Here is a 12,356-nt window from a genome sequence, read left to right as displayed (position 1 = left end):
TACTAGCAGGACAATCCACGAAATGTGAATAAGGAACTAAATTCGAACACCCATGAAATCACTTGATCAAAAGCCAATGATGTGAACTTTTTCATCGACTGTGAAGAAATTTCCATTAGGGCATGCAAGCTCTAAGGTACTAGAAGGGAGTCTCTCGGCCGACTTCCTAGATAATGAGCTGAAGTCGACATGAAGTGCCCTTTCGAAGGAGGGCCATGATGTATCCCACATCATCGACACAAGACAAAGGGATGTAATGATTATGGATGATACATAGAATCAAGAATGAGTGTAACTGCAAAAGGATAACACTTGAACATACTGGTGACACAATTTCGGAGTTTGGTAGCTTCTGGATCCATAGGATCAAACGTCATGATGATGTGGTAGGGATCAAATGGAAAGGAAAATTGAATGGCCCAACCCAGGAAAGTCAACGATGAATTGTGGATATCACAACCTGACATGAATCAGAAAGTGTCATGTTCAAGAGTGAGCTACCGACACAACTGATAGAATTTCCCATTTTCCCCCACCATTTCTAGTAGGTAGGCCAATTATTTTTTATCACAAGATTGAAGGGGATAGCATGTGTTTGCATTATAAGTCCATCCTTCAGATGAATCCAAACTCGTAAGATTAATGAGCCCTAGGAAGGAGAAGCTCGTGTCCGTCATGGTGACAAATCTGATGTCGTTTAATTTGTTAACGAGTCCAAAAAAGGTGTGACTCGATATATTTTTCATGTTTAGATAGTTTAAAAAAGACACGAAAAAGAAAACTCCAAAAGGTCCTTTTTCGTATATTTGTGTCTCTCGAGCCCGAAAAAGTAGAAAACAATACTTGAGAGAACCTCTTGACCATGTTAGTCAAGGAGTACCTTTTTCGTAAATAGTTTGTCCCAGCTCGAAAAAGGGGTAAACGTATACTAGGTAAACGATGTTTCACAACCTTTAACGAGTTCAAAATGACAAGAGCTCAACAATCTTTTCATGTTTTAAGAGTCAGAAAAGAGCTTAAAGCAGACCCCCCATTTTTATTCTCTTTAATGAGTCAAAAAGGGAAAAATACTCGGTGATATTTTCATTCGAGTTTTTACGAGTCGAGAAAATAGCTTAAACACAACTTCAACACCATTATCAGCAATCCATCACCTATTGTTGCACAAGAAGCAAACACATTATCTGATTTCTAAGGTAAAAATAGGTGAAAAATGCTTTTAAAACACTAAAATATAATGAAAAGTGGATAAAAAGGGAAAAAATAAATCATTTTTTACCATTTGCTTTTGCTTGGAGAAATTTTACCCATTTCTACCCTTAAACTTCAGGAGCGGATTGTGGCAGATCCAAGAGGTCGATTGATGAACCATTAGTTGTAGGTAAGAGCTAAGACCCTAAGCTTCATTTTCATACCTGTTTTTCCTATTTTTAACCATTTTTTATATTTTCTGAGGGAATTTTGGAAAAAAGAAATTCGCCCTCAATCGGAGCGAGATCCAAGCTCGAGATCGCGCCGATCGAGGGTTAATAGCACAGGCACCTACGCCGTCGGCGCTACTATTTTTAAAGCAGTTGCACCGACGTAGAGAGAAGAAAAAATTTCATTTTCTCCCAATTTCTTTGCTACAAATCCGAAATTTCTTGGTCCAAGACTAATGTTGACTTGAATACATGGTGTTTGCAGGCAAAATACAGTGAAAAAATGGTTGATTGGAAAGAACATGAGCATGAGGCAATTGATGCACAGGCATTGGCAGATCCAAACTATCTAGATGCTCTGAGGAACTGTGGGCTCCTCAAATTCTTCCTTACACTAGGCCTTCGGGCTCAACGTGAGCTGTTACAATACTTGATCAGTATTTGGGACGTTGGACGGGAAGTCTTTGTGAATTGGGACTAAGCGCTGGAGCTAGAGACTTCAAACATATACTTCATCACCAGACTATCTTGAAGAGGGGAACCAGTCAATTTGTATGGGGACCAGGCCCATTGGGGCAAGTGCGAACATGTTCCTGGCAGAACATTGCCAAGAAGTATTGAAATAAAAAAGCAACAAGGTTGATATCATGAGCGTTAACGACCTTGTATTGAAAGTGTTTCTCTTGACCATAAACAGAGTTGTTGGGGCTCAGGCATTGCATGAGTCCAACAAGTCCAAATTCCAGTATGCCATAGACTGCATGGCACCCATTATCTTCAACTGGGTGGAAGCCATGAAGGTGAACATGAAACACCAATTATCCAAAGCTAAGGCAGGAAAACTCAGGCAGTTTGGGTATGGTTCTGTTCTGGTGACCTTATTTTTGGAATGGATCCCACTATTCCACTATCAGTTGGTAGAGGTAAACCCCCCATTGCCATGAGATCCACAGATGGTCCGATGGAGTGAACTAATGCACAGAACCAACGGGGGCCAGCATATGTCATATAAGCCCGCCTTCTTATTAGAAAATTATATATTACAGAGCAATGGAACACATAAAATATTGCAGAAATATAAACACAGAACATGCATAAAAAAAAGAGACACAAATATATGTGGTTCACCCGATTTGGGCTATGTCCACAGAAAAACAGCCAGTCCTTCCTTTTGTATTATCCATCAAACTGAAGAGATACAACCTACCGCATATCAGTTGTAATTCCCTCTTCTCTCTCACACAGTATCCTCTCTCTTTCTCACGCTTAGAATATAGATCTACATAGAACACAATACAATTCCCTCATATATAGCGAGGGCTTGCCTTCTAGGGGAAAAAACCCTAAATCAAACATAACTTCTACCATCAAATCTCCACCTAATGAATGACCCAGATTGAATATGAAATTACAACATTTTACAAGGCAATTTTACATCTATTTTTAGCTTTGGGGGCGCTGCCCCCAATCCCCCGCCTAGGGTGGGGTGGCTCCAAATAATCGTCGTCTTCCCCCCTGCACCCCCCTGGCGGTGAACATTTTATGGGTGGCATTGCTGCCACATTACGAACTGGGGTCCAATGTGACGATACCTATGAATAAAGAAGATAATTAGGCTCCACACCCAACACTTCTTTGCGTGGTTGAGGTGTCAGCTAATTGTGGTAGAGGATTGGCTATATAGTGGTCCTGACTTTCACGGTGATCTTGACATGCTGCTCCTATAGGGAGAATATTTTGATGATGGAGGTAAGAAAAAAAATATTGATTTTTATTTTTTATTGTTTTTGAAATATATGCATTTGTGACACTTCGATTTTGTAATTGCAGGTGTAGGACCATAGCAACCAACCGAGATTTCCCCGATTGCTAGACACATTGCTCGATAGTTTTAGATCATTCCTTATCAGGAAGGAGTCGATAATGAGGAGGAGATTGCGTGGAATCTCGATAACCTGACCAGAGGCATCCCAGAGTATGCCCAAATGGTGAACATTCCACGCCAATATCAACGACACACAATGGGAGTGTCAGATCGGATCTGCCATTTATTAACTTGAGTAGTATGAGGAGTGATGTGTTATCATAAGCACCATGACAAGTAGTCCATAGTTTAGAATTTACTATTTTGAGGCCTGCCAGCCACGAATGTACTAAATACACATATATTTTTTTAGGGTTTTGATGTATGACACTCAAACATTATCGACATATATATATATATATATATATATATATAGATATATATATAGATATATATAGATATGTATATATATATATATATATAGATATGTATATATATATATATATGTATATATATATATATATATATATATATATATATATAGATATGTATATATATATATATATATATATATATATATATATATATATATGTATATATATATGTATATATATATATGTATACATATATATATATATATATATATATATATATATATATATATATATCTATATATATATATATATATATATATATATATATATGCTATATGCTATATTTCCTATTTACTATGATACAATGTTTTGTTTTTTCACATATTTCGCAAATGTTTGTCTAACACATAATTAGCTAATGCATTTGTTAATGTATTCATATGTCTAGGAATGTGATGATATGTGATATAATCAAAATTTATTTCTAATAGATGAATATGCAAATACATTCTCAATATGTGAGGGTTTCTAATGGAATATTGCCCATTGAGCTGAAGAACAACAAGCTGTGAATCAAGGTTAACAACCATTTCTCGAATGTCAAGAGTGATGGCTTCTGACAAGAGTTCGATAACCACGCTATATTCAGCAATGTTATTAGTTGTTTGACCCAAACAAATACCTTGAAGATCAATCAACTCACCATTAAGAGTGTAGATAGCCCATGCCACGGAAGATAGATTCTGGGTACTACGGCAAGCACCATCAGCAAAATAACATAAGGAGTCATAGACATCTGCAAAGCAGGTGAAGACATAATAAGCTGGAAATATGCTTGAAAAACACACCAAACCAAACTTGTAGAAAAATTAATAACACACTTATGTACAAAAGTAACCATGCGAGATGAATCAGGCATAGTAATTTTTGAGGGAGTCCATTGCTGGACTTAGGTAATCAATCAACAGTGAGGAAAATTGGAGTTTTACCATTGAATTGACATGTAAGCATTAACTCGGCCAAATAATACAGTAAAACTCATAAAAGGCTATGCCCCCATGCCCCCAGGAAAGTGAGGGTTACGAGTCATAAGATGAAAACCCCATTGTGATAATGGGTCAATGGTAGAAACGCGAGGAGATGGGGAAAACTTGAACTCATGATGAGAAAAAGGTGCCCCCAGTTGAAAGATCTTAACTATGTCAATAGGCAGCACTAGGCTAATATTACCCATTTTCCCTTCCAACCAGACTTCATGGGTCATAATAGGCGTTTCAAGTGGTTGGGTCGGGAAACGAGAAGAGAAATTCTCAAGACACGTAGACATGATCATCGGGCCAGGAAAGAAAGAGGAACAATGATCATTCCATAGTGCTTCCTCCAGAGACATAATTTCCATGATAATTTTGTTAGAAGGAAAAGTCTCGATTAAGGGATCGGGAGAATCTGAAGAACCAAGCCACAAGGATTGCGAATACACGTCAAGAGAGGTACTCGAAACAATATGATCAGTAGGTATCGAAGCTAAAGCTGAAACAATTTCCACATAATTGATCTCGGTAGGGCTTAACAACACGACATCACCCCATGTATCAACAAGATTAGGAGAGGGATTGACCCAAGGATCAGACTTAACTGAGATCATGTTGACTGAGGCAACATGCAGAGGTGGGAGAGGAAAAATACCCATCAAGGCGAGATCTTTAAAAAGTCTAGCCCCCACACTCTCATAAGGAGCACTAGTATGCTTCACGTAAGGAACATTTCCATCCGAGGAAGAAGAAGCAAAGAAATACAATTGGTCGATCATGAAAATTTTCCCTTCATGGCAAAAACGGAGCACACAGAATAGAGAAGAGGCCACAACATGCATAGCATGGGTCCAACTTCGTCCGAGTAGAAGATTATAGTTAAGATTTGCATCCACAATTTCTACTTCGACATGTATTGTCTTGCCTTCCAAGGTAATGGCAAGATTAGGAAGGACACCGAATGGTCGAGAATCATGCCCATCAAAGGCTTCCAAAGTGTTAGGTGATTGGTTCAAGGTAGGAGAACCAATTTCCTTCCAACAAGAGACAGACATGATGTAGGTCGAAGCACCTTCATCAATGACGATCTTGTGAATTGTCTTCTCATTAATAATCACCTAAATGTGAAAGGAAACCTAATGAGGTAAGCACGGAACATGGTTTTCCAGATCAAAATAAATGAGATTGGAATCAGATGGAACAATACCTCCAATAGCCAACAGCAATGCTTTCCGCTGAGAAGGACAACTTTGAATGACCTCGAGAGAATACATAGCTGATGGTGCTTGAGCCAAATATTCAACATTGTTATAATGTTAAGCTGCTCAAGCATTTGGATTATACAAGGACTTTCGCAGCACACCTCGAGAGGGTGGTCGATTAGCGGAATCAGGAATAGGTCGCTCTATATGAAGAGGACTAGAGGTAGATGGGATAGAGGAGGAAGGGGCACCTTCTTTCTCTTTCCCTGCTGTCAGAGTAGGTGTTTAATAATATTTCGATCTAGTAGCCAAATTTATAGGCATACTCACCATAAACACTTGGGAACCTGAGGAAGCAGATGACTGAGGTTGGTCTACCATTTGGGTCTGCTGGGATAGAAAGGGCTCTTTAAATATAGTTGGGGTCCCCAACGAAGTCACCAATTTGTGGAGTAGGTAAATCTCCTCTGCGAACAGAGGTGATCCCTCTAACCCAAGAATGGGTCTAGCTGCAAACAAAACAACCTAATGTAAACTTCCTTAGACTAGAATCGAATAAGAGGGCCTACCTCTTAGAACGCTAATCTGCTTGATGGTGATCTTTCTCCTCTGCTCCAGCTTCCTTTCATTCTTTTCCTTCAAAGACCTTAAACAAACACAAAAGAGACAACAACAAATGTGATAGCATACAATCGCATTCAATCTACATAAAAAGTCAAGGAATCTTAATCCATCAAATGTCATATGACACTCAATGTAGGAAATAAACCATTAGTTGTATTCATATAAAACTCTAAAGTAAATACAAACAAAGCCTTGATGTTGCAGGTCTCCTCCAATGTATCTGGGTTCCAACACCACTGCTAGCATCTCATGGTTAGCCTCAAAAATGGAATTTTAAGGCTTCATCCCTTTAGTCCCAAATCAAACCAAACACATTATTCTCCCTTCACAAACATAAACTAGAAGTCTAAAGATATATATACCTTGTTGGTTATTCAAGCTCCAAAAAAGACTAGTTCAGCTTGGAAAAGGAGGAGTTTATATAGCTTTGATGGAGGGGAGATGATTCCTTTTATGATGGGAGAGGGCTTATCTCTTTGGTTTGTTCCATATTAGTAGGAGAAATGAGCCCAAACAGACACTTTCGGCTCTATCCAACCCAACCATTTACCAAACTTCCTTTCATGAAGCTTCTAGACCTAGAAGCTTCGATTCCATTTTTAAAAAACTTGCCAAAAGAGGGTCGACACGAGTGATGAAGGGCTCACTTGCACCGTTTGGCACTAGGCCTGGTTTCAAACTCTGTAAATCAGCGCGAGGAAGGAAGTGAGCACTAGTGTCGGTCTTGAAAAATTGGATTGAAGGAAGATTCTTCGGAAATGATGCAAGAGGGGAATGTTCTACACATGAAGAGGGAAGGAAAGGTATGCTCTTCATGATGGGAAAGCATATAGAGTTCACTGTAGAGGTCCTCCAGGATTGAGGAACGGGGAGTACAGGGACAATGATACTTTGGACATAGGGTTATTTCTTATTTTTCGACTTCGACTTCTCTAAGACTTATCATTATCTCCTCAGTTTGACAACCTTTCTCTATATATTGAATAAACATATATGTACCGAATTGTGACAATTTGAAATTTTGGCTTATAGCTTTGTCTTTAGTAGATAATAGTTGCAGTAGGGGGGCACGTATGTGAGATATCGAATAGGGATATTTCTATCTTCATTTCTTGATTATCAATACAAGTTTGTTTTACAGAGGGAATCTCAATTTCTATTCGGTCTCTCAAATTTCCCTACTCATCTCTTTTATTCCAAACTGTAGATGGTTCTAAATTAATCTAAAGTCATTGTTGGAGGATTCCCTAATAACAAGACTCAATATTTATGCAACCAAGGAATGTGATAGTGTTGTTATAGAGTCGCCAATTTCTATATTGTCTACATGTCTCCTAGGACTTAGTTGCATACTATCAATTCTCATCAGAGCAGGTGGTGCTTCACATCTCAAATCTTGATGTTGAACATCAGAGGAGTCCCATGCATATTTGCGCTCACTATCTAGAATTTGAGTTCTTATTCTTTGGTTAAAATTTTGGTCCCTTATTTCTTGTTGTATTTTTTGTCTTTTGTACCTTTATAACTTTTGATTGTCAGCCGATTGTTTATATTTTTGAGAATGAGCTTGAGTTCTCTGTTGGGTTTCTTCGTCAAGTGTTTATTCCCATGCCCTTGCAATCGCCCACTTTCCTCCCATATTGAATGTTTAATTTACTTTATACTTCTCTTTTTTACTTCTTTTCTTTTCCTTTATTTATTTCTCATGAATCATTACCCCCCATTTTCAGCACAACTTACTGTTGGTCGACGAGGGTTAATATGACAAACATTTTTATTTTCTCAGAAAGTAGTCCCACACTTCCTCTGTATTTTTACAACGAGCATCGAGAAACTTCTCCCAATTGGCCTATCTCTAGTGACAATTGGAGCTTAGTGGTTCTTGTAGGGGTGGTCGATATTCTACTATGTGTCTGACACTTTATCGAGGAGAAAATTATGTAGAAAAGTAGGTATGGTGTAAAAAACAATACCATGGAAGTTGTCAGAAAATTGTGCTTTGATTCGTTTAATGTAAGTTCGCTCTTATATCACTTTCTTCTCATAGAAGTCATCCAAAATATTTTCAACCCACTTGTGCAAGTTTTTTCGTCCACTGTTTGTTAATTTTAATATCACTCAACCACCAACTTCTATCTGCCACATTAGTAATGTGGTTGAGGGATATATTTATCTCGGATAGAGCTACTTCAATAAATATTTTTTATTCTTCCATAAAGACATGCACATTAGCTTCTGCAATCGATAATATGTTCTACCTTGTGTAGTTCTTCAAGTAATTATTAAATTTTTTATGTCACCATTGTTGTATCTCTTCCAAGGTTAACATTTATGTTTGCATATTATGAGTACTCGAGTCCAATACTACTAGAAAAAAAACCAATGTTGTAAGCTAGAAAAATGTAAGCATTGGCTGTCAACATGAAATACAACAAGTAACTACATAACCATATGCAACAAAAGGAAGAAAGAAGAGGCACAAAGTAGTGGAGAACCAACAAAGAAACACTTTTATTATATATTCTTAACAACTAATTATAACCAACACACACACACACACACACACATATATAACTCTACTTGAATGGTTCATGAGGCAAAATACTTGCTAAGGTTTTGCAAATGGGGTAGCAAGCTAAGTGGGCTTGATTGTGGGGAAAATCCACAATTAAGCGTGCTTGAGCCAGAGGCGATCTAGGATGGGTGACCTCCCGGGAAGTTCTGGTTACTGGGTGCAAGCCTGGGAAGTGATGATTGATGTTATGTGATTCATTTCACTAGTTTAAATCACACTTATTCACCCTTGTGAGCATCACCCGATGAAATGCGTTAATTGGACTATTCAAAAATCATGAGAAATTAGTTAGTTACGACTACCTCTCATGGAATGGTCATAGATGAATGACTTACTTAACACAGTTGAATCCCAAAAATAATGATAATTAATATAATGCACTGCGAAAACCCATATACTTAAATTCAAAAAGAGTGAAGGGAACTCTACTTGAATGGTTCATTAGGCACAATACTTGCTAAGGTTTTGCAAGTGGGGTAGCAAGCTAAGTGGGCTTGATTGTGGGGAAAACTCCACAGTTAAGCATGCTTGAGCTAGAGGCGATCTGGGATGGGTGACCTCCCAGGAAGTCTTGGTTACTGGGTGCAAGCACCGAAAGTCATGATCAATGCTATGTGATTCATTTCACTAGTTTCAATCCCATTTCTTCACCCTTGTGAGCATCACCCGATGTAATGAGTGCTAAGTGGACTATTCAAAAATCACGAGAAATTAGTTAGTTACAAATACCTCTCATGGAAATGGTCATAGATGAATGAATTACTCAATGCGGTTGAATCCAAAAAAAAGATGATATCTAATATAATGCACTGCGAAAACCCCTATACTTAAATTTAAAAAGAGTGAAGGGAACTCTACTTGAATGGTTCATGAGGAAAAATACTTTCTAAGGTTTTGCAAATGGGGTAGCAAGCTAAGTGGGCTTAATTGTGGGGAAAACTCCACATTTAAGTGTGCTTCATCCAGAGGCGATCTGGGATGGGTGACCTCCTGGGAAATCCTGGTTACCAGGTGTAAGCCCCGAAGTGATGATTGACGTTATGTGATTCATTTCACTAGTTTCAATCCCACTTCTTCACCCCTGTGAGCATCACCCGATGATATAAGTGCTAAGTGGACTATTCAAAAATCATGAGAAATTAGTCAGTTACGACTACCTCTCATGGAAATGGTCGTAGATGAATGACTTACTTAATGCAGTTGAATCCCAAAAAAAATGATATCTAATATAATGCATTGCGAAAGCCCCTATACTTGAATTCAAAAAGAGTGAAGGGAACTCTACCTGAATGGTTAATGAGGCAAATACATGATAAGGTTTTTGCAAATAGGGTAGCAAGCTAAGTGGGTTTGATTGTGGGGAAAACTCCACAATTAAGCACGCTTGAGCTAAAGGTGATCTACGATGAGTGACCTCCCAAGAATTCCTAGTTACCAGGTGCAAGCCCCGAAAGTGATGATTGACGCTATGTGATTCATTTCACTAGTTTCAATCCCACTTCTTCACCCCTGTGAGCATTTCCCGAAGCAATGAGTGCTAAGTGGACTATTCAAAAATCACCTGATGCAATGAGTGCTAAGTGGCCTATTCAAAATTCATGAGAAATTAGTCGATTACGACTACCTCTCATGGAAATGGACTATTCAAAAATGATGAGAAATTAGTCAATTACGACTACCTCTCATGGAAATGGTCATAGATGAATGACTTATTTAACGTGGTTGAATCCCCAGAAAAATGATATCTAATACAATAGTTTAACCATCATAACCAACTTTACCTAACCAACTCGGACAATCGACTTGACTAGAGAGTAACCCAAATTACAATATATTTTTTTACATCAACTTGACTATCAACTAGCCCCTCCAACAAGTACTTATTTTTATCTCTCCCTAGTGAATTAACTCTTATAGATAAGGCATGTGTGCTCTGACTTTCCATATTTTTCCACCTCATTTTCTTTGATAACGATGATGGGACCAAATCATTGAAATCTAAAGAAGTTGTATTACTCCCTATAGTTACTACTAGAATAGTCCATGAGTATAGTAAAGAGTTCAATAAACTGGTACACTTATATTCATTAGAAATCTTATTATTCATAGTATTGAAGGAATTTACATGCTCTATCACTGAGTTTCCATCATTCATCCTTAGGTTGTATAACTTATTTTGTAGGAAAAGTTTGTTTACCATGGATTTAGATTGATACAAATCCCCTAACTTATCCCATAGTACCTTGGATGTGGCTTCTCCCACAACATTCAATAAAACTAAATCAAAGAGACACAATTGGATTCTTCTCTTTGCTTTTTAATCCAACTTCATCCAGTATTCTATCTACATTCTCATATGTGTAATACTTGGATCCATAATGACCCATTGATATTTGTATACCAAAATATTTTCTATCTTGAGCTTTCACAAATCAAATCTTTTCCCCTTAAATCAATCTCTATTTTCAACTACTTTCCATTTCTTTTCACCACAAAAATCGATACCATAGACCTCCCATTATAACCAAGTTTATCACAGATCCAATCCAAACCCTTAGCCACAAATGTGTCCTCTTGAAGCCAATAATTTATCTAATACCAAATTTAAGTTTTAAACCTTTACGACAAACCAATTCACACTGAGATTCTTTATAAACATAAAACTAAACAATGGAAATCACACATAATACTTACATATTTATCCTGAAAACCAACAAAATGTTTAGAGTGACACCTTTAACTTTCATCGTGAATCAACTTCATCATTTACAATACAATACATAGGATCATGTGGCATACAAAACCCTAATCCCATGAATATCATCAAAAGTCTTGATTTCTTAAGATAAAGAAAATATCATTGGAAAACATTATGAACTTGTAAAGAAAGAATAGAGGTTGAGTTAAATTGTAATGCCCCAAATTACTAAAAAATTAAATAATAATAATGGTAAAGAAAAACTTAAGATAAATAAAGAATTACATAATGTTAAGTGGATCATATGGATTGTTTTCATTTTTTCTTGTTTTATTTTTAATGATGTATATATTCTAGATAAGAAAAGTGAAGAAAGTGGAGGACATGTTTTTGGGTCTTGAGCAATAGGCTAAGAAAAATTGGCATAATAGTAGATTGACGGATTGCTATAGATGGATATAGCGCAATTGAGCCTATGATTGGGTGGAGAGTCTTTCCCCACACCTTGGTTGCAATCATCAAGGTTGTAGTGGTGCCACGATTCACATATTGCTGGTAAGAGGGTTATTCACCTGATAGGTATGTTTTATCACTCACTATTGATGTGGATTTTAGGGTAAACACATC

This window comes from Pinus tabuliformis, chromosome 6, assembly GCF_031772625.1.
Source record: "Pinus tabuliformis cultivar Carrire ecotype Pingquan chromosome 6, CPIR1, whole genome shotgun sequence".
In the NCBI taxonomy this organism is placed as follows: domain Eukaryota; kingdom Viridiplantae; phylum Streptophyta; class Pinopsida; order Pinales; family Pinaceae; genus Pinus; species Pinus tabuliformis.
The sequence above is the reverse complement of the archived record's forward strand: the minus strand, read 5'-3'. Positions refer to the sequence as shown.